Here is a 25,130-nt window from a genome sequence, read left to right on the forward strand (position 1 = left end):
GGCCTAAGGGTCTCTCTGCCTGAGGGTATCTTCCAGTCATAGGAGCCCACATGGGGCTAGCCAGAAGCACTGAGGAAATACTGTTCTAGAAGCCATCTTTAATCAATGAGAGCCATGAGTTGGTGAGTATATTAGCTCCCAATTGCAGCTATCACAAATTCAATGGCTTAAAACAACATAAATTTGTTATCTTATACTTCTGGAAGTCAGAAATCCAAAGTCAGTCTCATGGCTAAAGTCAATGTGTCAGCAGGACTGGTTCCTTCTGGAAGCCTTAGGGGAGAACATGTTTCCTTGCCTTTTCCAGCCTCTAGAGGCTGTCCTTAGCTCATGGCCCCTTCCTCCATCTTCAAAGCCACCCGTACGACACTTCAATCTCGCTCTCTCTAAACTCTGCTTCCTTTGTCATATTTTCTTCTCTGACTCTGACCCTCCTACTTCTCTCTTATAAGGACCCTTGTGATAATCTCCCCATCTCTGGGTCCTTAATTCAATCACATTTGCAAAGTACCCTTTGTAAAGGTAACATATTTACAGGTTCTGGGTCTTAGGATGTAGACATCTTGGGAAGGAGCACTATTGTGCCTTCCACATTGGGTAAACTCCCCAGATTTCCTCCCCCCTGAGGTATGTTCCACACAGCTTCTCAAGGATCCCCTAAGAGCAAGGAGCCACAGTAATAATCTCCTCATGCACGCCCCCTTTGCTGGCTCTCCAGCCACCCTGTCTCACTTCCTCACTCCCTCGCCATCCTTCCACACCAATCCTCGCACACCAACTCCTTGCACACCAATCCAGACTCAGGGTCTGCTTTTATGGAGAATTCAAACTAAGATCCCAGTCTAGTTCCGCCACCACATAGGTAGGCCTCCCCTATACCACACCAACTTTATTTATTTTGTAAATTAAAACAAACTCTTAAAACGAACAGAAGTAAGGCACAAGAAAGAAAGGCAAGCTGACCAAGTTCAAGGCAGACGCCATCTCCAATGATCTAAACTAATTCTAATGGAAGGGCTCAGGCTACCTGGATTTATAAGATATACTCATTCCATAAAGCATTGTGTAAGATGTACTTCATACCTAGTTCCACTTAGTTCACATTTGATTTTGAAAGGGTTATACAGTCTCCTTAATAATGAAATTTCCAAGATCATTTACATCTTTCAATAAGGTGGGAAACTTTATTTTTTGTCAATCAATGAAAAGAAAAATGTGTATTCCACCTAAATAAAAAATGCAATGTCAGAACACTGTCCTCTGTTCAAAGCATATGTAACTAAATTTCAATTACAGGGTTTCTACAGTGTCAAGAAATAAATGGAGACCAGCTCTTTTTCTTCCTTGTTATTTCACCATAAGTGCCTCTTGCAGCCCAAGAACAGCAAAGCTTTTTTCCAACTTACATAACACCTTTAAGAATAATAAAATAAAACTTACTGTTTTAAATATTGTCTGCATGATTTTGTAAAAGTCTTAAGTTTTTCCAGCTACACACTATTCTCTAACGATGCTAAGTTTACCTGTTTTAACAATCACAGAGAAGCTCTATCCATAATCATTTGCTCTTCACATAATTACAGAGAACAGCAAGATTCCGATGAATAGAATGACGTACTTCTTTGCATAGGGCTAAGTGAGCAGCAATCGTGCATCTGAGAAGCATTAATCCTGAAGGCTCTGCACTGAGATTTGGAGACAAGGGTACAAAGAGCCCAAATATCCTAATCTCTACTTTCACATAACATTAAGAATGTCTTTAGTTAACTGCAAGCTGAGGAACAATACTAAATACCTACCAGGAGGATGCAAAGAGAATGTCTTGTAATCATCTGCACATCTTCCCGGGATGACTTAGAAATGCTAACCATACTGATGAACTATAAACTGTATGGCTACCAACTCTAGTGAGGAGAAGGCTGCTATGAACTTCATCCATATGGAAATACATGACGCATAAATGAAGAAAGCACCCCTCCACGTTTGCTTTTTTTTTTTCCCAAAAAGAGAAGCATGATATACAACTGCTCACGAGGGAGAAAACAACTTGTCATGCCCCTCCTCTACACCTGATTGAGAGGGAACAAAAAAAGTCACTGGGCTTTGCATGAAACTCCCTTGAAAGTTCTGTTGAGCGTGGAGGTTTCTGATCTATGATTCTATCATTCCACAGCATCAAGTCCATGATCAGGGCACCTGAAATTCTCCCAACTCACTCTTATACTTCTCTCTTCACATTTGTATTATCTGATTTTCAATCCACTGGTGAAAAAGGAAATAGTGTGGTCTTCATACTTCATTTTTTTTCAATATATGAAGTTTATGGTCCAATTGGTTTCCATACAACACCCAGTGCTCATCCCAAAAGGTGCCCTCCTCAATACCCATCACCCACCCTCCCCTCCCTCCCACCCCCCATCAACCCTCAGTTTGTTCTCAGTTTTTAAGAATCTCTTATGCTTTGGCTCTCTTCCACTCTAACCTCTTTTTTTTTTCCTTCCCCTCCCCCATGGTCTTCTGTTAAGTTTCTCAGGATCCACATAAGAGTGAAACCATATGGTATCTGTCTTTCTCTGTATGGCTTATTTCACTTAGCATCACACTCTCCAGTTCCATCCATGTTGCTACAAAGGGCCATATTTCATTCTTTCTCATTGCCACGTAGTACTCCATTGTGTATATAAACCACAATTTCTTTATCCATTCATCAGTTGATGGACATTTAGGCTCTTTCCATCATTTGGCTATTGTTGACAGTGCTGCTATAAACATTGGGATACAAGTGCCCCTATGCATCAGCACTCCTGTATCTCTTGGGTAAATTCCTAGCAGTGCTATTGCTGGGTCATAGGGTAGTTCTATTTTTAGTTTTTTGAGGAACCTCCACACTGTTTTCCAGAGCATCTGCACCAGTTTACATTCCCACCAACAGTGCAAGAGGGTTCCCATTTCTCCACATCCTCGCCAGCATCTATGGTCTCCTGATTTGTTCATTTTAGCCACTCTGAGTGGTGTGAGGTGATATCTGAGTGTGGTTTTGATTTGTATTTCCCTGATGAGGAGCAACGTTGAGCATCTTTTCATGTGCCTGTTGGCCATCCAGATGTCTTCTTTAGAGAAGTGTCTATTTGTGTTTTCTGCCCATTTCTTCACTGGGTTATTTGTTTTTCGGGTGTGGAGTTTGGTGAGCTCTTTATAGATTTTGGATACTAGCCCTTTGTCTGATATGTCATTTGCAAATATCTTTTCCCATTCCGTTGGTTGCCTTTTAGTTTTGTTGGTTGTTTCCTTTGCTGTGCAGAAGCTTTTTATCTTCATAAGGTCCCAGTAGTTCATTTTTGCTTTTAATTCCCTTTCCTTTGGGGATGTGTCAAGTAAGAAATTGCTGCGGCTGAGGTCAGAGAGGTCTTTTTCTGCTTTCTCCTCTAGGTTTTTGATGGTTTCCTGTCTCACATTCAGGTCCTTCATCCATTTTGAGTTTATTTTTGTGAATGGTGTGAGAAAGTGGTCTAAAAATATGGAACGCTTCACGAATTTGCGTGTCATCCTTACGCAGGGGCCATGCTAATCTTCTCTGCATCGTTCCAATTTTAGTATATGTGCTGCCGAAGCGAGCACATACTTCATTTTTTTTAAGAGAGAGGATGGGGAAGGGCAGAGAGAGAGGAAGAGAGAGAATCTTAAGCGGGCTCCATGCCCAGCATGGAGCCCAATGCAGGGCTCGATGTCACGACTGTGAGATCATGACCTGAGCCAAGATCAAGAGTTGGACGCCAACTCTGCCAACTGAGCCACCCAGGCACCCCGATACTTAATTTTTAATAGAAAGATTACGGTTTCTGAAGTGCAGTCTCATCAGGCTTCCGGGGCAAAGTCAAGTTTGTATGTGTGTTGCTTGCCAGATCCACTGAATGTAAAATTTCCCATCTCAAGATAGATGTGAGGCATTAGTTACCTAGTGTCCATCAGTCCTGCCTGTAGTCCCCTGTTCTCAAGTTCATGGAAAGTGATAGCCCACTTTAGCTTCATGACAAGGTCCCCACACACCCTTCTCCTCTACATATAAATGTGGAGCTTCCACTGATCAAAAGCTATGGCTTGAGCATAGAGTGAGGCAAAGAGAAGACTAGCCAGTGACCAGGTAACCCTGAAGTCTCATTTTTACCAACGAGCCATCTAAACTTGCTGGCATGATTCTGCTTGGTCAACAAGAAGCTCCCACTTCCCTAGTGCCAAGGCTCGGCCAACAGATGTCGATTAGACATGGGGAGCTGAATGAGTACTAAAGTGGTTTTCAAGGCAGCTTCAAGGTTTGTTCCCAAAAGTTCCACTTACCAGTTCATAACGTGTCACTCCTCATAATAATGGGCAAATACCAAGCTGCACCCTCGAGAGAAATGAAGGCAAATCTTTGGTTAAGAGCACCTGAGCACCACAGTTAATACTCAAAGGAAGAGCTTTTCTTCCATCTTAAATGGATTACTTGGAAAGAAAGTTTCCCTGAGCTCTTGATCCTTCAGAAAAAACCTAAAGGTCTCTCCAAACCACTATAGGACAGTCAGCTGGTGAACAATCTCAGTCCCTACCTTTGCTCCTTCTAAATCTCACAAGCAAACTTTACACATGCTCCCTGGGAGCAGGTGTTCAACTATACGGAGAAACTTTTTATTAAGGCAGTAGAGCCAATCTCAAAGTCCTCATTGTTTAACCATCTTAGACATACCTCTATTTTGCCGGGTTCTTGAGATTCTAATCCTCCTGTCCGTTATGCTTATTTCCTTTCCCTCGTGCTGGACTCTTTCCTTGTGCAAACTGTCATTTGTCACCGGGGCTTGTTTTTCCCTGGGTATCTTGTCCACCCTGCACTGCAGAAGTGTCACTATAGATGAGTAGTTTCTTGTTTGCTTGTGCCAAGGACGCCAGGGGCTTCACCCACCTGGAACCTACCACCTGGCTGTACAGTAATTTCTCAGTTATAGGTTCTTGCATGATGAAGGCAGTCCTTGGGCTTCAGTGTCATTTTTCTCCCCTGACTCAGAGCATCAGGAAGAGTGATATTCCCTTGCTGTTCCCCTGGCTCATGTAGGGGATTTTTCTAGATCCCCTTTCACCAAAGAGGCATTTTTTCCAGAACGCCTCCTTATGCAAAGGTTTTAGTCCCTGCTGCTTCCCTACACCAGTTCAAGGCTTGTCAATTGGCCCCACGTTGGTGCTAAATTCTACCCCTCATCTCAGCTTCTATATGTGGCCCACGCTTCCCCTGGGGTACCGCAGCTCTAGCTCAGGAGGCTACTGTTTGGGATTCAAGCTGCTGCCGGTGGCAACAATGGCTTTCTTTTCAAGCTCAGGTACATATTTAAAATTTTTGTGTTACTTTATGCAGAATTTCTCTGTCTCATACTGCTGGAACTGGACAGGCAGACTCAACTTCTAACCAGATGTTTTTGTTTTTTTATTTATCGAGGTAAAATTCACGTAACCTAAAATTGACCATTTTTTTTTTTTAATTTTTTTTTTCAACGTTTTTTATTTATTTTTGGGACAGAGAGAGACAGAGCATGAACGGGGGAGGGGCAGAGAGAGAGGGAGACACAGAATCGGAAACAGGCTCCAGGCTCCGAGCCATCAGCCCAGAGCCTGACGCGGGGCTCGAACTCACGGACTGTGAGATCGTGACCTGGCTGAAGTCGGACGCTTAACCGACTGCGCCACCCAGGCGACCCTAAAATTGACCATTTTAAAGCCTACGCTTCAGTGGCATTCAGCACATTCACGGCGTTTTATAACCATCACCTCTATCTCATTCCAAAATGTTTTTATCACCCCAAAGGAAACCCCGTACCCATTAAACAGTCACTCTCCATTCTTCCCTCCTGCTAAGTCCTAGTAACCACTAATCTCCCTTCTGTGTCTATGGATTTACCTATTCTGGGTATTTCATGTAAATGGAATCCTATATGACCTTTTATATCTGGTTTCTTTTACTTAGCGTGAACGTTTTCGAGGTTCATCCATATTACAGCGTGTATACAGACGACCAACAAGCACATGAAAAGATGCTGAATATCATTAGCCATTAGGGAAATGTAAACCAAAACCACAGGGGACACCACCTCAACAGCCACTAGGAAGGCCATAATGAAAAAAAAAAAATGGAGAATCACAAGTGTTGGTGAGAGGGTGGAGAAATTAACACCCTGGTCCGTTGCTGGGGGAAATGTAACATTTGCAGCCACTGTGGAAAACGATTTGGTAGTTCCTCAAAAACTTAAACATAAAATTATCATATGACTCAGCAATTCCACCCTTAGGTATATGCCCAAAAGAACTAGTCCTCAAACAAATATGTGTCCACGAATGTTCGTAACAGCCTTATTCACAATAGCCACAAGGTGGAAACAATCCAAGTGTCCATCAGCGGATGAATGGATAAACAAAACGTGGCGTAGCCGTATGCTGGAGTGTTACCAGCCATAAAATGGACTGAAATACTGATACATGCTACAACATGGATGAACCTTGAAAACATAATGCTAAGTGAAAGAAGACAGACACACCAGCTGGTGATCAAAGAGGAGGTAAAGAAGCTATCTGGGCCCTCCTGGAAGCTGGGTAGATACCGTACAGAAGGGAAAGGGTGTAATTCATAGTCCATCACACATACTCAGCTCTTCCTGCCACAGGTTCCATAAAATACCCGCCTACCACACTCCCTAGTAGAACAAACACCCAACATTACATTCAAGCCAGCCTGCCTAGATGACTGCAAAACAGGAGTCCCCTCTTATTAAAACAATTTCCCACTTAAATTATTTATTTCTCTGGAGTAACCATAAAATATTCAAATTCAACTGCCAGACCATAAACAGAAGAGCCAGAAACTCTTACCTAAGTTTCTTATTTGATATGTATTCATTCCATTACAAGAAGAATCCAACGTTTATTAAGTATCTAAATAATACCAGGTACTGTGTCAGAAAATATCTGTAACACCTTGCATATTTATGAATTAAAATAAAGCTTGAAGTTATGTATAAAAGGGAGGAAGAGAAATTGAACTGTATTTTTTCAGCAGACATAATTAAACCCCAAAGCTCTGGGCATCAATTAGACACTAGAAATAAAATCTGATTATCCCAGAGACTCATTTCCAGACGAACACTTTTATGAGTTGCCTAACTGTGCATGGTCCTGAGTTAGCCATCAACCAAAATGGACTTGTTTTTTACCTAGTAACAAACAAACCTTGAGCCCATTATGAGTTTCTTCTGAAGAAGCAGCCAGAGATCTTTCATTTAATTGGCAATATAACCACCTACATTATTAATGATAAGTTTACTTTCCTCTTAATATAGAAGTCTAAAGGCCATCGGTGCTGTAGCAAGTAACAAATGTACACTAAGAACTTACCAAACAACATCCACTTTCTCCGTGGCTCTACATTATCGAGAAATATTTTCCCGAGATTTGTGTGAGGTTTCAGGTTCACACAGAGGCATCTGCAACAGACTTCAGAGAGAACTGCAGCTACTCTGAACATCTTAAGTCTAAGAAAAAGGCTTCCAAGATTTTAATGTGGCTTAGGATAGAGTGACAAAATTCAAGACCCAGTCGTTCCCACAGGGCCAAAAAGAAGTCAAATATAAGGATAACCAGAAGAGTCTTGCTTGATTCTGCTTTCTCCCACCACACGCTTCACAGGAGGCTGCCTTCATTTTCACCCTAGTACCATGAGAGCCTTCACTGGCGTTTTCCAAGCAGTATTTTTGAAAGGCAATCTGATCACATCACCCCCTGCTTAAAACCCCTTCAAAGCTTCCTACTGCCTTTAGGGAAAATCTAAACTTCACGTGGCTTACGAGGTACGCACGATTTCAGTTCTTACAAGTTAAGCGTGCCACACCTCTAAATCTTCACACTTGCTCTAACTTCAGTCTCCACCCCTCTTCTTCCAACCCACCTCTACTCCTTCTTCAGGCTCAGCTGAAAAGAGTACTTTTCAAAGAGGTCTGCTCTGGCCCCTACACTAGGTCCCTCTCCGGGGGACCCAGAGCATCCTGCCGTTCTGTATTGTTAACATGGTAATGCGATCATAATTGTTCTTGTTCCATGACTGCCTTTCATGTTAGTTGATTAAACTGTCTGAGATAGGGGTTGTCTGTCTTGCTTGTTGCCGTGGCTCCAACACCACACAATACCTGGCACGCGGGAGACACTCTTTGTTGAATTAATGAATCATCTTCTACAATAATACATTCTCGTGGGGACTGAGGCTATTGTCCTCATACATTTGGAGCCAGATAAAAGATAACCGAGCTAATATAATTAATATGATCCTACCGAGTACTCTCTGCAGGAGGGGTTCTTAACAATTTTTGAGTGGTGGACCTCTCCGTCAGATGAAGACTATGGATTACCCCTTCTTGGAATAATGCTTATAAATGCATGACAGAAGATATATAGAACTCTAATGAAATAATTATATTCGAATCCCACTATCAAATTATGTTCTAAATTAGTGATACAATAGTAAATACACCTTTTCACTGTCATTAAATAAAGAGGTCAGGTGGCAGGTCTAGTAACTACCATGATTTCAAAGTAATGATGAGCATAAATAACATATTGAGATTATCCGTGATAACTATAATGTTGATATAAAAATAGCTGTGATACTTATTAGTGAGAAAGACACACAGCTACTGGCATGGCCACTGGCTCCACGCATAATTAAAACACTAAAATTCAGTCAGAAGTTAGCGAAAATAAGAATGTCATTTTTGTCATCCAACTTCATGGACCCCTCAGGAGATCCCTGCAAAAGCCAAATAATTGCACTGCCTGGCTCTCCTGCTGTGGGGGAGTATAGGCTACCTGCCCCCCCCACACACACACACACACCTGGATCCACAACCACATCTGTGCAGTGTCCACGTTTCCCCTGCGTGGCTCCCATATGTTGGTTGAACATGGCAGGGTACCAGTGCAGGTTCATTCCCGTGGGACAGAGGGATCCCCCAGTAGGCAACTTTGCCTCAAGAACTCACAATCAACCTGGCCAAGACATTCTCAGAACTGTCCTTCCTCTCCTCATGTGTCCATTCCCATCTGTCCTTTCCTCCCCTTGTCCTCCTTCCTTCCACCTGTCCTCTCACAGAAGTCAGACTGGCACCGAAAAGTTCATCTGAAAGCTCTCCCAGCCTACACCGCTGCCCTTCCCTTCATCCTTCCCAGGTGTCCTCATGATAAATCTCCTTCACACACAACCCCATCTTGATTCTGCTTCCAAGAAGATCCGAACAAACGCAATCCTCCTCCCCTTTTTTTGTTTTCATTTATTTTGAGAGAGAACAGGAGAGGGGCAAAGAAGGAAAGAGACAGAATCCCAAGCAGGCCCCACACTATCAGCCCAGAGCCCAATGCAGGGCTCAAACTCACAAACCGTGAGATCATGATCTGATCCAAGATCAAGAGTCAGACACTTAACCGACTGAGCTACTCAGGCACCCCATGCAATACCTTTTAATCAAGGAGAAAAGAAAGGCCTATTCAACTGGGTTTATTCAGACCTGATTATTCTGAAAATATCTGGACATTCTACATTTACAACGCTTTACCAATACCTAACACCTGATTGCATAAAAGGGCTTTTCAGAGCATTTTTTAAAAAAAATCTTTCCCATCAACTCTTTGTCATCCAAAGGAAGGCTCACATAGGGTTAAGGCCAAGGACTAGCCTCCCTGAACAGATGACAGTGGCTCATTAAGGAACTTGGAACAGGAACAAGAGAACTGAGAGCTACAGCCACCACAAAGACTTTATTTCAGTAAGACGGTTTGAAGATTACACAATGTCAACCCATTAGAATACCCCACCGTCATCCCTGAGAGCCCCTCTGACAAAATCCTATGGGTATGAAGTGAGCACACAGGAGCTCCACATGCACAATAGAGAAGCTAATACACCGGGTGGCCAGCTGTAACTCAGAATCAAAGAGAAGGTGCTGCAGACACAGGATTGTGGCAAGTAAATCTTAATGCGGAAGAGGGAAAAAGAGTGTTTACAGCACAGAGCATCTCCCTTCCCCACTCTCCACCCCTTCCACCAGGGATTTCAGGTATAATAACAACATAAAAGGTAATATTAGAACCAATATTAAAATAAATAGGGAACAGGAACACTCCACAAAAGGGGAAATGTAAATGAGCGCAGAAGAATCAAGATGAGAGAAATAAACAAACATGAAGCTTCTAAGAGCTGATGGAGAGAGATGTGCTCGTAACACCTCAAGTGGAAAGCTGGAACACATTTTCTGACTGGGACCTCTTCTGGTGTGTTGGTTAGATTCTACAAGGCCCTTAGAAGAACTCCTACTTCTGGTACATTGTGAGCTAAATCAGTTGTTATGGGCCACCCGGCAGAACTTACCATGACATATAGCATGGTTTCTAAGGTGTAATGCCCTCTGCGTTTCACTTTTGTGGGGGCACTGGGTGGCGCAGTCAGTTAAGCGTCCGACTCTTGATCTCAGCTCAGGTCATGATCTCCCAGTTCATGAGATTGAGCCCCGTGTAGGGTTTCACACTGACCTCTAGGAGCCTGCTTGGGATTCTCTCTCTCTTCCTCTCTCTCTGCTCTCTCCCCCACTGATAGGCTCTCTCCCCACCCCTTAAAATAAACATAAAAAAATTTTTTTAAGAAAAAAACTCTTTAAGAAAAACACTTTTGGGAAAAGAATTCACTCCAAAATGTAAAATATCCTGTGCTTCCTTATGTAAATAGAAACATGGAGGTAAGGGGTGGATTGAGTCCCCCAAAAGGATATGTCAGACATGTTGATGCCTTAACTGCCAGTACCTCAGAATGTGACTTAATTGGAAATAGGGAGCTTTCAGATGTAATTAGTTAAATTAAAATGAGGTCCTTCTGGAGTAGCATGGGCCCTGAATCCAATACGACTTGTATCCCCATAAGAAGAGAGAGGCACACTGAGAGGAGAGGGCCACGTGAAAACCCAGACAGGCAGGAAGAAGAAAATGGCCATGTGATGACAGGCAGAGATGGGAATGATGCATCTACAGGTCAAGGAACACCAAGGATTCCCCGTAATGCCTGAAACCAGGAGAGGAGCACAGAACACACTTTTCCTCAGAGCCTCAAGAAAAAACCAACTTTGCCAACACCTCGATTTCCATTTCTAGCCCCCAGAAAGCTGAAAGGGTCAATCTCTCTTGTGTTTAGCCACCTTGTTAGTGGAACTTTGTTATGGCGGCCCAGGAAACTGATACAATAAGCTTAGGGCTTCTCCCCCCGACACTTCCCCGTCCAGCCTTCCCGCCTCTGCTACCACCAGGTTACTGATATATAAATCTCATGTTAATGTGCCAGGTTTCATGGGGTTTGAGTCCATGCTGGAGATGGTCCGACACTCTCAGAAACTGGATCCTCGGTAGCAAAACTCAGCCTGCTGATGATGCTAAGGCCCTGAGTCACCTCTTTGTTCCTATGGAACAATTTGCATGCTGAGGCGATCCAGCTCAATTCTGGCCTCAATATATTACACTTTAATGGTACTTTTCTTCCAAGAACACTTACGAAAATTGCCTCATTAATTCTCACTGCTCCCTTGTGCAGCAAGACAGGGACAAGTGTGATTATCTCAATTTTGAAGACAAAGACCCTGAATTCTAAGATCCCAGGACTATGAAGAACATTGAGAGGTCATCAGCCCAGAAAGGCCCAAACTTGTTGCTCAGCGGAATCACCTGACAGCTCAGCAAAAATACAGATTCACAGGCCCAGCCGCCCCAGGACACAGCCCAAGAGTCTTTATTTCTTTTTTTCATGTTTATTTTTGAGAGAGAGAGAGAAAGCAAGCAGGGGAGGGGCAGCAGAGACGGGGGACAGAGGATCTGAAGCAGGCTCCATACTGATAGCACAGATCTAGCCCTGTGTAGGGTTTCATGCTGACATTGAGGAGCCTGCTTGGGATTCTCTCTCTTCCTCTCTCTCTGCCCCCTCCCCCACTGTGGGGCCTGAATTCATGAACCATGAGATCATGACCTGAGCAAAAGCGGGACACTTAACCGACTGAGCCACCCCGGTTCCCCCAAAAGTCTATATTTCTAAAGTTGCCCACATACCTCCCCCCCAGTTTTTTTGTAACCTGACAAACACAGTTTGTGAACTGGCATTTGGGAACCACAGAGAGTCTAGTCTTTCTCAAGTTTGGGGAATATGTGGGCAGACCCTTTTTATAAGATAAAAAGGCTTATGATCCTCAGGTGATAACAAATTGTTTTTATTATAATGTTACTTAAATAAATACCAAAGTCTATATATAAACCCCTAATCCTGGTAGCTCTTTTATATGACTATAAAACTAAAACAAGTTCATAAATTAAATAGAATCCCAATAAAATCCAAAATGACACCGGCAGTCAGTGATTGTCACAGAACCAGTCCCTGACAGGTCTGCATCCTCAGGCCACACATGTTGCAGGAGACTATCCTCCTCCACTCTTCTCTCCAAGAACCATGACCGGGCCTGCCCTCCTGCAGCCTGCCTCGATACCATGGTCTTCACTTCCTGAAAACGTGATCATAGGCACAACGTAAATGCAGGCTTTCTAATCATATGCATATTCAGCTATTAGGAGTCATTAAATAATCTAATACAGGCTTACCCTGGGGTGTTCACATTATCATCCAAATGTGAGCACAGGATTTAAAATTTCTTATAGTAAACTTGTGGACCTCCCTTTGATAAATATTGATCTACTCCATTTGCCTTTTCCTGGCAGGGTCAGAATTCAGTGAACATTGACTTCAAATGCTTGGTAATAGTTAACACTATACTATGCTTACTGTATAGCAGACACACACTGTTCTAAGCCTATTACATACACTAACTTCTTTACTCTTCATATTAACCATGTACGGTAGATACAACCATTATTTCCATTGTGCACATGATAGAATTGGGCAAGAGATAGTAAGCAATTTGCCTAAGATCACACAGCTCCTAAGGGGCAGACCCAGGATTTGAACCCAGAAAGTCTGGATCCAGACTCTGTGTTCTTCAACACTAACTGTATATACTTTTCAAGTGAGGTATTTGCATTCCAAGATTTGTAGTAGAGTCTGATTTCTCTCTACTCCCAACAAGTAAGTAGTAATCTGAGTGAATGGATCCAGGTTGGCAAGAGTTGCAGTAACGAGGAGCTTGAATGAGGGGTGGGAAGTTGCATTGCATGGGGACAGGAAAAAGGGGCCTTAGGGACTCAGCAAGCCAAAAAGCCAGGCAACTCACCTAAATAGGCATCCATCCAGAAAAGCGAGGCAGAGTAGAAAAATCTGGGTAGACACCAATAGGAAGAAACCAAGGAAACTGGATGAGTAAACAGGTCTGAAGCAGAGTGAGGCAGAGTGAGCAGAGTTCTGCCTCATCTAGTTTAGAGAAAACTTAGATGTTTTCTCTAAGCAGAAAAGGAAAACATCTGCAGCCTTGGGTATGACAGGGAGGGAGCTGTTACAGTTGCCTATTTAGCTCCAGTAGAATCCTGCAAAAAGGAACCCCAGTCAGCTGAGTATAAACTTACATATGTTGCCTAAGAGGACCTCTCACGAGAAAGATAAAAGTGACACTCAACTCTCTGGAGAATTAAAGTCACAAAAGCTCATCACAGGAAAAATCCAAGGCTTCTTCCTCAAAGACAATTGCATCTTTTATCTTGTCATCTACCAGGTCATTAGATGAATTTTGCTCCCTAATACTTCTCACATTCTAAAAATATAAAGACATCAAGCTAGATCAAGTTGGTATAGACTTGATCACAGGTGAAGCAAGATTAAATGATTGCTGTAACTCCAATGAATAGTCTGCTTTTCTAAAACCTTATTTGGACATAATGAATAGGAGCCCTCCTAAAACTGGGTTTGTGTTATAATGATAAAAGTTAGGTGCCCATAAGTAAACCTTTGACTTCATAAATAAGAAAATCAACCCACTGGACTTAGGATCAAAATAGCATTAAACCTCACTGATGAGAGAGAAAAAAACAACAACAACAACGCAAAATCAAAGATCATGCCATTGAGAATAGACGATCTTTCCCGGCTGCAAGATAGACTTGCTTCTGAGCTATAAAAAAAAGTCATAATCATAGATACTCACATTTCACATTTTTTTCAAAGAGCCTCTCTGTCTGTGTCAGCACTAAGTTTTATATTTGATGGTTTCTGCACCACAAGTAGTGTCTATTTTAGGTTACAAAGTAGAAAGGAAGATGTAGGCCCAGAAGAACCAAATGTTTGGAACCTGATAAGCCTACGTAAATTCTGTGTTGACTCATTTCAACAATTTATTGACCTTCTTCTGTGACCAGGTGCTTGCTGGATGGCAGGTACAGAGATGTCAGGACCCAGTTCCTGCCTTCAAGGAGCTTACAATCTCACAGAGAAGACCTAGTGAGAATTAATATGACAAGTGGTTAAGTCCCCACGGTGGCAAAGATGGCTGTCACAAATAATGAATGAAGGCATTCATTAACAAGTATTTTTACTCCTGTGGAAACTCGGGGTGGTGGAGAGGAGTCTCCCTTACCCTGAGGGATTTCGAAATGAATGACTCTGCAACATGAAGTGCCACATAGCAAGCTCACCCTACTAACAACTTAGGCACCTCCACTAGAGCTCAGAATGGGAACAACATTTGCTTTTTTAAGTCACAATTATTGAATCCTGATCCTGAATCGGAGTTTGTTCCTCTTATGATGCAATGTTCCTATGGTTCTGAGAGTGAATGATTCTACCCAGGAGAATTTTTGATAAAGCCTTTTGTATCCACCTAGATTCTCACGCAGAGAATAAAAACAACTGACTCAAACCTGGATTTCTCAGTAATTTGTCTACAGTGCACTTCTCAGGTCCCACAACATGACATTCACCTTTAACTTGTTGGCTTCAAGTGGAGCACTTTCCAGGCAGCCTTAACTTCTGTGCCTTGATTTTCCAACTGGCAAGGCAAATGCTGTGAGTAGAACACTGTCTGACCCTGCGGATGCAGTAATATGGAAAGGGGCCGGGACAAACAGACCCTCCTCCAAGGTCTGCAGAGGTTGGAGTATAGTCTTGGCTGCTTTACTCAAACCCACTTCAACAAGGAGGATTGTGACCTTTGCTCATTATTATATCAGCTAACCTCTAGCATATACCTACAGGGTGCCAGCTCTGGGTTAAATATTTTGCAACCATCTCCTGCAGTCTTCAAAACAACTCCAATGCCATCCCAATTTTATAAGGAGGAAGCCAAAGAAAAGCTAGGTGCATGGGGCATTCTAGAAGTTCTTGATTTGAACTGCCTCTCGACTTCAGGGCTTTCTATCAAAGTGTTTTCAGATTGTTGTCTGTGTGCTTGTTTGTTTACTACTCTGCTGTATTCCTTCAGTCGGCCACACCCCTCCATCTTGAAACAATCCTTTCCTTACATTCTGTGACACGGAGCTTCTCACCTGTCCGATCTCCAATTACTCCTCCTCAGCCTCCTTTAGGGGGTGTGACCTACTCTACCTCACCTTTCAATTATTAAAGTTTCTCTGTTCCAGACCATCCTCCTTCTCCCTCTAAACTTGCTCCCTAGGCATTATCATTTACTCCTATTACCAACCAATGTTGATGACTATAAAATATGTAGCCCAGGGGCACCTGGGTGGCTCAGTCAGTTAAGTGTGTTACTGACTCTTGATTTCAGTTCAGCTCATGATCTCACAGTTCATGACTTCGAGCCCTGAGTCTCTGCTGTCTGCGCTGACAGCACAGAGCCTGCTTAGGATTCTCTCTCTCCTCTCTCTGACCCTCCCCTGCTCTCTCTCTCTCTCAAAAATAAATAAACATTAAAATAAAAAAATATGTAACTCAAATTCAGCCTCTCCTCTAAGCTCCAGACATCTCTCTCCTTCAAGTGTCTCTCATGCACCCAAAATTTAACTCCTGATCTCTTCCTCTTCCCACCCCTACTGTACCCTGAACTTAGGTCCTCCCCTGGTCTTCCCATCTCAGTAATGACACCACTCCCCACCCAACTGCATTAGCCAAAAGCTTACGAGTCACCTTGAACACTTCCCTTCCCTCCATTCCAAGATCCAATCATGGAGACCTTTTCATTCTACCTCTTAATTTAATCTTGAGTCCATCCACTTTCTCCTTGTCTCAGTAAGAGCCACCTTTCCTCTTGCCCAGTCTATTGTGACAAGCTCCTCACTGGCTTCCCTGCATCTGTTCTTACTCCTCCTCTACTCCATTTTTTTATATAGCATTCCTCACAAGACATCCTGTAGCCAAAGTGATGCCTTTAAAATTCAGATAGCACATTCGAACCCTTCAATGGCTTCCTATGACTCACAGCATGAAATCCTGAATTCTTGTCCTAGCAGCAAGGTTTTGCAGGTTTGGTCCCTGTTTGAATCACCAGCCACCACATTCTTACTCTTAACCCCAGGCACACTGGCTTTCATTCCTGTCCTCAAATACTTCTTGCCTCCAGCCTTCACAAATCCATTGTGTTTGCCCGAAATCCTTCTTTCTCAGCCTCTACCCCTCTTTGTCTACACCTGAGTTCACAAACACATTGCCCAGGAAAGCCTTCTCTGACCCCCTCAGGTCACTGCCCCTACTGTAAGATCTCTGGCCACCTACTCTTCTCCTTCATGGTACTCATCATAATTGTAATTTAAAGACTGGTGATTGCTCGATTAACGTCTGTGCCTTTCTCCTTACTAAAATGTCTGTGCCCTGTCATGAGGGCAGTCACAGTGTCTGAGAGCTTGCTGGGGTATCTTTAGCACCGCTGGATTCTCACCCAAGTTTCTATTACTTTGGGTAGGAAAGAATGTCTACATGTGCTGCGGGTCACATCACCATCCTCTTGAGACAATCATGCATGTGTCTTTATGTAATGTCTTTCACTTTCCTATGCCATTTATACATATGTTATGTGAATTTACACATGTTATCATATGCTACATTGTAAGCTCTAAAGAGCCACTAAGTTGGCCTCTCAGAGTTGGGATGCTAAGAAATTAATACTGAGACTCAGTGCCATTCAAGGAGTGTTTATTCTACTGTCCTCATTTTACAGGTAAGAAAACTGAGATGCAGAATCTGTTGTCCCAGGGCTCACAGTCTGGTAAAGCACGTGAGTGATGCTCTACCTGTGAATTTATGAATGATCGCATAAGCCATTTCACTTCTCACAGGGAGCTGAGTGGCACATAGATTCTATGGCATTATCAAGGCCACTTTCCACACCTTCCATTTCTATGTTGACCAACTGAGTGATCAGAAAAGCTTTGAAACCATCTTGTAATATGCAATGAAGAGTCAGCTACCTACAAGGTTAAACCTATATGGCTTCCTGACTACATTAAATGCAAAGACATTCCTTTTTTTCCCTAAAGCAATTATGTGGGAACTTCATTTGCCAGTAAGACTACCAAGGCCTGCAGTGTTACGCAGAACTTTTTGTGAGGGCTTGAGCACAAAAATACCACACTGAAAATTTAGATTAAAATATAATTTTCATGCCTCACCAAAGTGCTTCCATTTCATCTGTTTGGTCCAGGACAACCAAAAACGCTCATTATTCCCCACCTGCCCTGGGTCTGGCCATGGAGGCACGCTTTCTCTTGGACCTAGATTTCAAGAAAGACACAGACCACACTGCCATGGCTAAATGGAAAAATCAATGGAAGCCTGTGTGACTTCAACTGAAATGGCCACTATGGCTTCCTGGAGTCCTGAAGACTGCTCAAGCCATGTGCTTGCTAACGCATGTATCAGTGGTCTTCACCCCAGAGAGGAAATAAAGCACTAAGAAAAAATATTTCCAATTTGATCCTCTATGGGGCCACGTTTCCTCTGATTTACTAATTCCGATAGAGAAAGCAACAAAATGTGTCCCAGGTGAGGCAGATGTATGCATCCTTTACTTGCTGCCTGGAACAAAAATAAGCATTCGGTTAAATTTTTCAATCATTCATTAAACAGATAGTTGTAAAGGCTTATGAAGTACGTGAAAGTGTGCTAAATCCATAGGAGAAAGTGAGGTGAAATAAACAGGGCTCTTTTCTGGTTTCCGAATCTTCTTCAGGTATTGCAGATCACATATGCAAACAACTTTAATGTAAGGCAACATAATTATCTCATATTTAATTAACTAGTAACAGAGCATCTTTAAAGCGGCATGTTAACAGGTAATATTCCTTATTTCCTTGCTCAAAGCTTGGTCCATGGACTAGAAGCATCAGGACATCGCCTGGGAGCTTGGTAGAAAGGCACAATCTCAGATGCAATCACATAACTACGGAAGCAGAATCTGCATTTTAATCAGATCCCCCAGATGATTCAAATGCTCCATGAAGTTTGGAGAAGCACCGCTTTACATTATTTGGCACTCAGTCACTGCCCACCAGTGACAAAGTTGATGGAAGCTGACTTCAAAGCAGAGACTCAGATTTTTATAGAATAAATGCTTAATACCTTGTTTTTAACGTGAATCTCTGAGGGATTTGTTTTAGGACCTAAAAGTACAAAATGGGATTCTAAAGCTCAGCAAACTACATGTCTTTGAATTTTAATATCCTATGAGTACTCAGACCCTTACCTGGAATGCTAAAGGGTTTTAAAATATAGCTCTATTCATACTGATAAGAGCATTTTCTTTTAAAGCTTATTATGTATTAAACTGACCTTACAGAAGCCACTGGAGGAGATGGAAATTCTCATCAAGTTCAACTCAATGATAAACATCTTTTAGAGGGAATGTCACCAGAGGGAACCAAGACGGGATTCCTCCCCGCTTAAGAGCTGCTGAGTCATAGAATCATAAAATGTGAGCCCAGAAAAGACCTTTGAGCTTATTCCCTCAGCTCTGCTTCATTCCTGAAGAAAATCATTCTGCCTTCATATCCATAGTTTCTTTTTCCAATGAGCTCCAAAAGATTCACATTTATCAACCAACCAATTAACCAACCTATAGATTCTTTTTATCTTCTGACACCTGCAAAGTGCCATGAGCAGCTTGATTATAACAAATAAAATTGTATGAGTTGTGTGCCATAAGATACAAGATGAAGAGAAGCTTTAGGAAGAGAGCCCTTGAGGCAGGGTGGTCAGAGAGGGTTTCATGTGGCTAGAGGGAATCCTGGAGCTCAACAGTCCCAGGAAACGGAGGTGCCAGGAGTTAGGTGTTTTCACCTGAGAGAACCAGAGTGAAAAACCACGCTCCCGCCTAACTCCTTCTACCATGCCATGGCCCCCTCAGCAGTACTGGCTTTCTGGAATTTGGCTGTAAGGCCAAGTCTGCTAGTTGCCCACCAAAGTCCATTCCCCCCTCCTTCTACAGCAACAGAACCATAGCTGGACACATCCACCCCACTGCCCTGGGTTTCTATTCTTTTGCATTAGAAGTGGCCTTGGGACTATGTTGTTGCCGGTGAAATTTCTGTGGAAGTGACATATGACTTTGGGGTCTAAACGAGCCTCCTTTACCCACCCCTCCCCCATCCCCCACAGGTGCAACCCCATCATGAACCGCACCCTAGCAGATGCAGAGCAGCAACTTAAGAAGGAGCCTGCGTCCCTGAATCATCCATGGAGAAGAGCCACCCTCCATCCTGGAATGCTTACCTCAGACTTTTAGCGAGAAAGAAAAAAAAAACTTCTTTGTTAAACTGAACTATTTTTGGGTCTCTTTGTTATGATGACCCAGCCTCACCCTAGCCAATCTTAGTATATAACCAATAAAATGTAACTAAAATGAGGTTAAATGAAGTTGTACAAGAGCTATAATAAGAAGTATCACTTTGCATTAATCCCTTGACTCAGCTCAGTTCCTGGTAGACATGGATGGAGACATAGCCGAAGATTTTATTGCACAGACGGACATGTTATTGGGCACTTACCAGGTGCAATTTGTTAAACAACCCACATACACATTAAATTAATTAATCTTCACAACAACCCTATGAGCCTGGAAATCTTATTATCTTTAATTTGCACAGGAGAAAAAATGAGGCTTAGAAGGATGAATTAGCTAAATCTATAAATAGTTACTGTTGAGTAGAATTCAAACCTAAGTATGAGTGATTCTAAAGCCAGTGCTCTTTTCCAAAATGCTATACCTCGTGTGTGTGTGTGTGTGTGTGTGTGTGTGTGTGTCCATGTGTGTGTATGTGTGTGTATTGACGGACAGGGATCAAGTGGATGAAATAAGCATGGCAGATAGATATGATGACCAGAAACACTGGACTGATAGAAAGAGATCTGGGATTTTCACAGGTTATAACAACTCTGGCCAAGCTATTTAGCTTATTAGGGCCTAAGTGTCCTCTATGGTAAAATGTGTTACCTGAACCAGACAGACGATCTCTAAAGAAACAGCTCTAACAGTCTGCAGCAAATGTACAAAAATGCATGCTGTCACCCATGTACTACCACCTATGTACTCTCACTCTATGTACCACACTTTTACTCTCAAGTGTGAACCCAACAGAAGAGCTTGCTGAAGAAATAAAGGTTGTGTTGCTCTGAAGGAACAGCAGAGTGTGAAAGTTTACACAAGCAATATGCAACAACCATAGTATAACCACAACCTCAAATGCATGGAGCTTCAGAGTGCTATAGGTTATTATCCTTTCTCCTGTTCAGATCTGCTTCTTTATTCTTCTTCAGCAAAGCAAGATGGTACTAATAACTGTCCCAGAATGGAAAGATAGGAAATTGGGTTCTTTTCCACCATTGTTTTTCACTGCAGCCTTGCTAATAAATTAAACTAGATTAAATCAAAGAAGTAAGCACAGGAATACTGAATCATAGGCCATATGGAAAGAGAACTGGGGAGAGTCTTTTGGACAAGTCCCCTATGGACTCATGAAGGAGGGAAACAATTCCTACAGAAGGAGTCTTTAAATGCTGAGCAATGTGGGGGAGAGAGGCAGAAAGAGCACACAGTTTGAAATGGGCACATAACCCATCCAAGAGACACAAAGGGAAGGGTCTGTGGGATACAAACCATTATCAGAAGACAGCAGCATTAGCACAGGGTAAGGCCGAGAGTGTTCAGGAACAGAAGAAAGCTCCATAAAATACTTCAGTGGCCTTTCTGATGTTTCATGTTTCCCAGGGCACATATAAATCTGGGAGGTCATGCTCGAGGTGGACCTGCTGAATGCCAGATGCCAGGCCACTCTGCCAAACCCTTTGCCAGACCCTAGACAGCGGGGCGAGATTTCAGAAGCCCCCTGGGAAGTACACTAAATCTCATCACACAGTGAGCTCTAATTTTAAAGTCAACACTTACGGCCAGCCTTTTACATTAAGTATACATTCCCAAGGTCTAGGAATGTAGATTCAACATGTCTCTTCAGCTGTGCCTACAGATAGGGTTCCGAATGGACTATTGGAAATGTCTCAACTAACGCTTTGGACACTAATCATCTCAAAAGTACCCTGTAAATACCCATTCATGCCACATCACTCACCAAAAATATGCCACTGAAAACCCTCTGAAGCAATAACTCTCTCTGCGTATGGCGTTTATGGGGAATTAATGACCAGCTGCAGTCTATGGACTTTGACCAGAGTCAGCAGTTATTAATGCATAGGAAAAATTTTATACTCTGGTTCATTTTTCCAAAGGCAACAGACTTCAATGTGTGCAGAATATAAAACCCTAGATGCTGCATTATGTGTAAGTTCCCTGGTATTTCTGAAGAGCCTGGTGGACTCCCTTGTGACCACGGCTCCAGATTTCAAGCAACTGAAAAGGTAAGTAACAGAATCTGTCAAGAGGCTGTTTACAGTTTTAAGCCATGTTGTCAATACACAGAAAACAAAGTGATATTCAGACAAACTGAAACATAAAACTGTCTGGAATCTGCAAAAAGAAAAAATGCTTTCAATGTCTTCATATTAAGTCCATTGGACTATTGTCCATTTTAATCAATATTGGATTCATTTTTCAATCTTATTTAATATGATCATAATTTCACCTTTACTTTGACTTTTCCTGAGCTACATTTTGTTCACTCTTTCACTTGTCTGCCTACACTAAGAAGACTGAGTAATTCATCTCTAGAGTCTCTTAAACAGGGTAGTAAAAGCAGCATTAATGAGTAAGGTTTGCTGTTGCCGCCTCATAACCATCACTAACAGGGAATAGCTTGTTCTTGGCTTTGTACCCGCACTACACCAATCTGCCTCTTTATTCTATCTCCACGGAACCTGTGGAAGGCAATTTGGTCCTCATCCTAACAGATAAATTGACCAACATTAGCAAACACCAGCAAAGGCCTGGTAGGGTTATAAAGATTTTGAAACGATCTTTACCCCTTCATCACTGATGTTCCTCCAAAACCATGATTTGATCACTGGACGCTGCAGCACGTGTGAGTCTTAGATCTAGATATTGCTAGCAAGGAATAACTGGACAACCATGACACTGATCGTGTAGATCATCCCATCAGAACTGTGCCCAGTGAATCCGTATTAAAAGATGTAAAATAGGGGGGCCTGGGTGCCTCAGTTGGTTAAGCATCCGACTTCAGTGTAGGTCATGATCTCACAGTTGGTGGGTTCGAGCCCCACATCGGACTCTGTGCTGACAGCTCAGAGCCTGAAGCCTGCTTCAAATTCTGTGTCTTGTCCTCTTTCTGCCCCTCTCATGCTCTGTCTCTGTCTCTCAATAATAAATAAACGTTTAAAAAAAGTCTTAAAGATGTAAAATAAGGCAATCACATGGAGCATTTCTGAGTCAGGATATTATTTACAAAAAATTTCTCTAGCTGCAAAAGGCCACTGCTTCTTCAGAGCAATCAAGACCATGGAGAAAGGTATGTCTGAGGTGTTCGGGCTGCCATGGGGATTTCATACACTATGTATAGCAAATGCACAAAGGGGAAAATGTTTTCAGAGGAAATTGAAGAAGATACAAAGAAATGGAAAAACATTCTGTGCTCATGGATTAGAAGAATAAATATTGCTAAAATGTCAATACTACCCAAAGCAATCTACACATTCAATGCAATCCCAATCAAAATTGCACCAGCATTCTTCTCGAAGCTAGAACAAGCAATCCTAAAATCTGTATGGAATCACAAAAGACCCCAAACAGCCAAAGTAATATTGAAGAAGAAAACCAAAGCGGGAGGCATCACAATCCCAGATTTAGCCTCTACTACAAAGCTGTAATCATCAAGACAGCATGGTATTGGCACAAAAACAGACACACAGACCAATGGAATAGAATAGAGACTCCAGAATCGGACCCACAAATGTATGGCCAACTAATCTTTGACAAAGCAGGAAAGAATATCCAATGGAAAAAAGACAGTCTCTTTAACAAATGGTGCTGGGAGAACTGGACAGCAACATGCAGAAGAATGAAACTAGACCACTTTCTTACACCATTCACAAAAATAAACTCAAAATGGATGAAGGACCTGAATGTGAGACAGGAAACGATCAAAACCCTAGAGGAGAAAGAAAAAAAAACCTCTTTGACCTCAGCCTCAGTAATTTCTTACTCGACACATCTCCAGGGGCAAGGGAATTAAAAGCAAAAATAAACTATTGGGACCTCATCAAGATAAAAAGCTCTGCACTGCAAAGGAAACAATCAACAAAACTAAAAGGCAACCGATGGAATGGGAAAAGACATTTGCAAATGACATATCAGACAAAGGGCTAGCATCCAAAATCTATAAAGAACTCACCAAACTCCACACCTGAAAAACAAATAACCCAGTGAAGAAATGAGTAGAAGACATGAATAGACACTTCTCTAAAGAAGACATCTGGATGGCCAACAGGCACATGAAAAGAAGCTCAACGTCACTCCTCATCAGGGAAATACAAATCAAAACCACACTCAGATATCACCTCACGCCACTCAGAGTGGCTAAAATGAACAAATCAGGAGACTATAGATGTTGGAGAGGATGTGGAGAAACGGGAATCCTCTTGCACTATTGGTGGGAATGCAAACTAGTGCAGCCGCTCTGGAAAACAGTGTGGAGGTTCCTCAGAAAATTAAAAATAGACCTACCCTATGACCCAGCAATAGCACTGCTAGGAATTTACCCAAGAGATACAGGAGTGCTGATGCATAGGGGTACTTGTACCCCAATATTTATAGCAGCACTTTTAACAATAGCCAAATTACGGAAAGAGCCTAAATGTCCATCAACTGATGAATGGATAAAGAAGTTTTGGTTTATATATACAATGGAATACCACTTGGCAATGAGAAAGAATGAAATATGGCCTTTTGTAGCAACATGGATGGAACTGGAGAGTGTTATGCTAAGTGAAATAAGCCATACAGAGAAAGACAGATACCATATGTTTTCACTCTTATGTGGATCCTGAGAAACTTAACAGAAGACCATGGGGGAGGGGAAGTGGAAAAAAAGTTAGGGAGGGAGGCAAACCATAAAAGACTCTTAAAAACTAAGAATAAACTGAGGGTTGACGGGGGTTGGGAGGGAGGGTAAAGTGGGTGATGGGCATTGAGGAGGGTACCTGTTGGGATGAGCACTGGGTGTTGTATGGAAACCAATTTGACAATAAATTTCATATTTAAAAAAAAAAAAAGAAAAGAAAATGTTTTCATAGTTCCCAGACTCCCAAACTTCCTCTGTGTGTTTTCCTAATGGTCCCAAACAATGATGAACTATATATCTATTAGTTTTATTTCCCCTGTCTTTCTCCTTCTCCAGGCCTTCCCAGCTGGGACCACCAATGCAGCCTTGGCCTATCTTTGTTTCCAAGGCAATGACGACAGATGAACCCTTACCAACAGCCCTGCTTCAGCCCCTTGGCCCCACTGGTAAGGCTTAGAATTAATTTGCTTTCCAGATGTCATGTTGTGTTCCTGATGAGGTTCCTCCATGACTATCTTGGCCCATGGTCTCCTGCAGCTCTTACTTCCTAGCTCTGAGCAGGCTCAGTCCAAAGCATCCAAATTCTCAATTCTGATCAGTTGCTCATTCTAAGATCAGAGACCTTCCCTGAGTCCCAACTCACTGGCCAGCCCCTGAAATCCCTCCTGATTTATGCCAGTGCCTCCTCT

The 25,130-nt window shown here is 42.5% G+C and overlaps 1 protein-coding gene and 1 non-coding gene across 3 annotated transcripts in view; both read right to left on the bottom strand.

Annotated features, from left to right (window-relative positions):
- The window catches only part of ARMH4 (armadillo like helical domain containing 4), a 125,910-nt gene that overhangs the window by 17,838 nt on the left and 82,942 nt on the right, over positions 1-25,130 (bottom strand). The window lies entirely within an intron of this gene.
- On the bottom strand, positions 3,512-3,618 carry LOC122239781. The gene has a single exon (XR_006219164.1). It is a non-coding gene; the product is annotated as a U6 spliceosomal RNA (small nuclear RNA).

This window comes from Panthera tigris, chromosome B3 (genome assembly GCF_018350195.1).
Source record: "Panthera tigris isolate Pti1 chromosome B3, P.tigris_Pti1_mat1.1, whole genome shotgun sequence".
In the NCBI taxonomy this organism is placed as follows: Eukaryota; Metazoa; Chordata; class Mammalia; order Carnivora; family Felidae; genus Panthera; species Panthera tigris.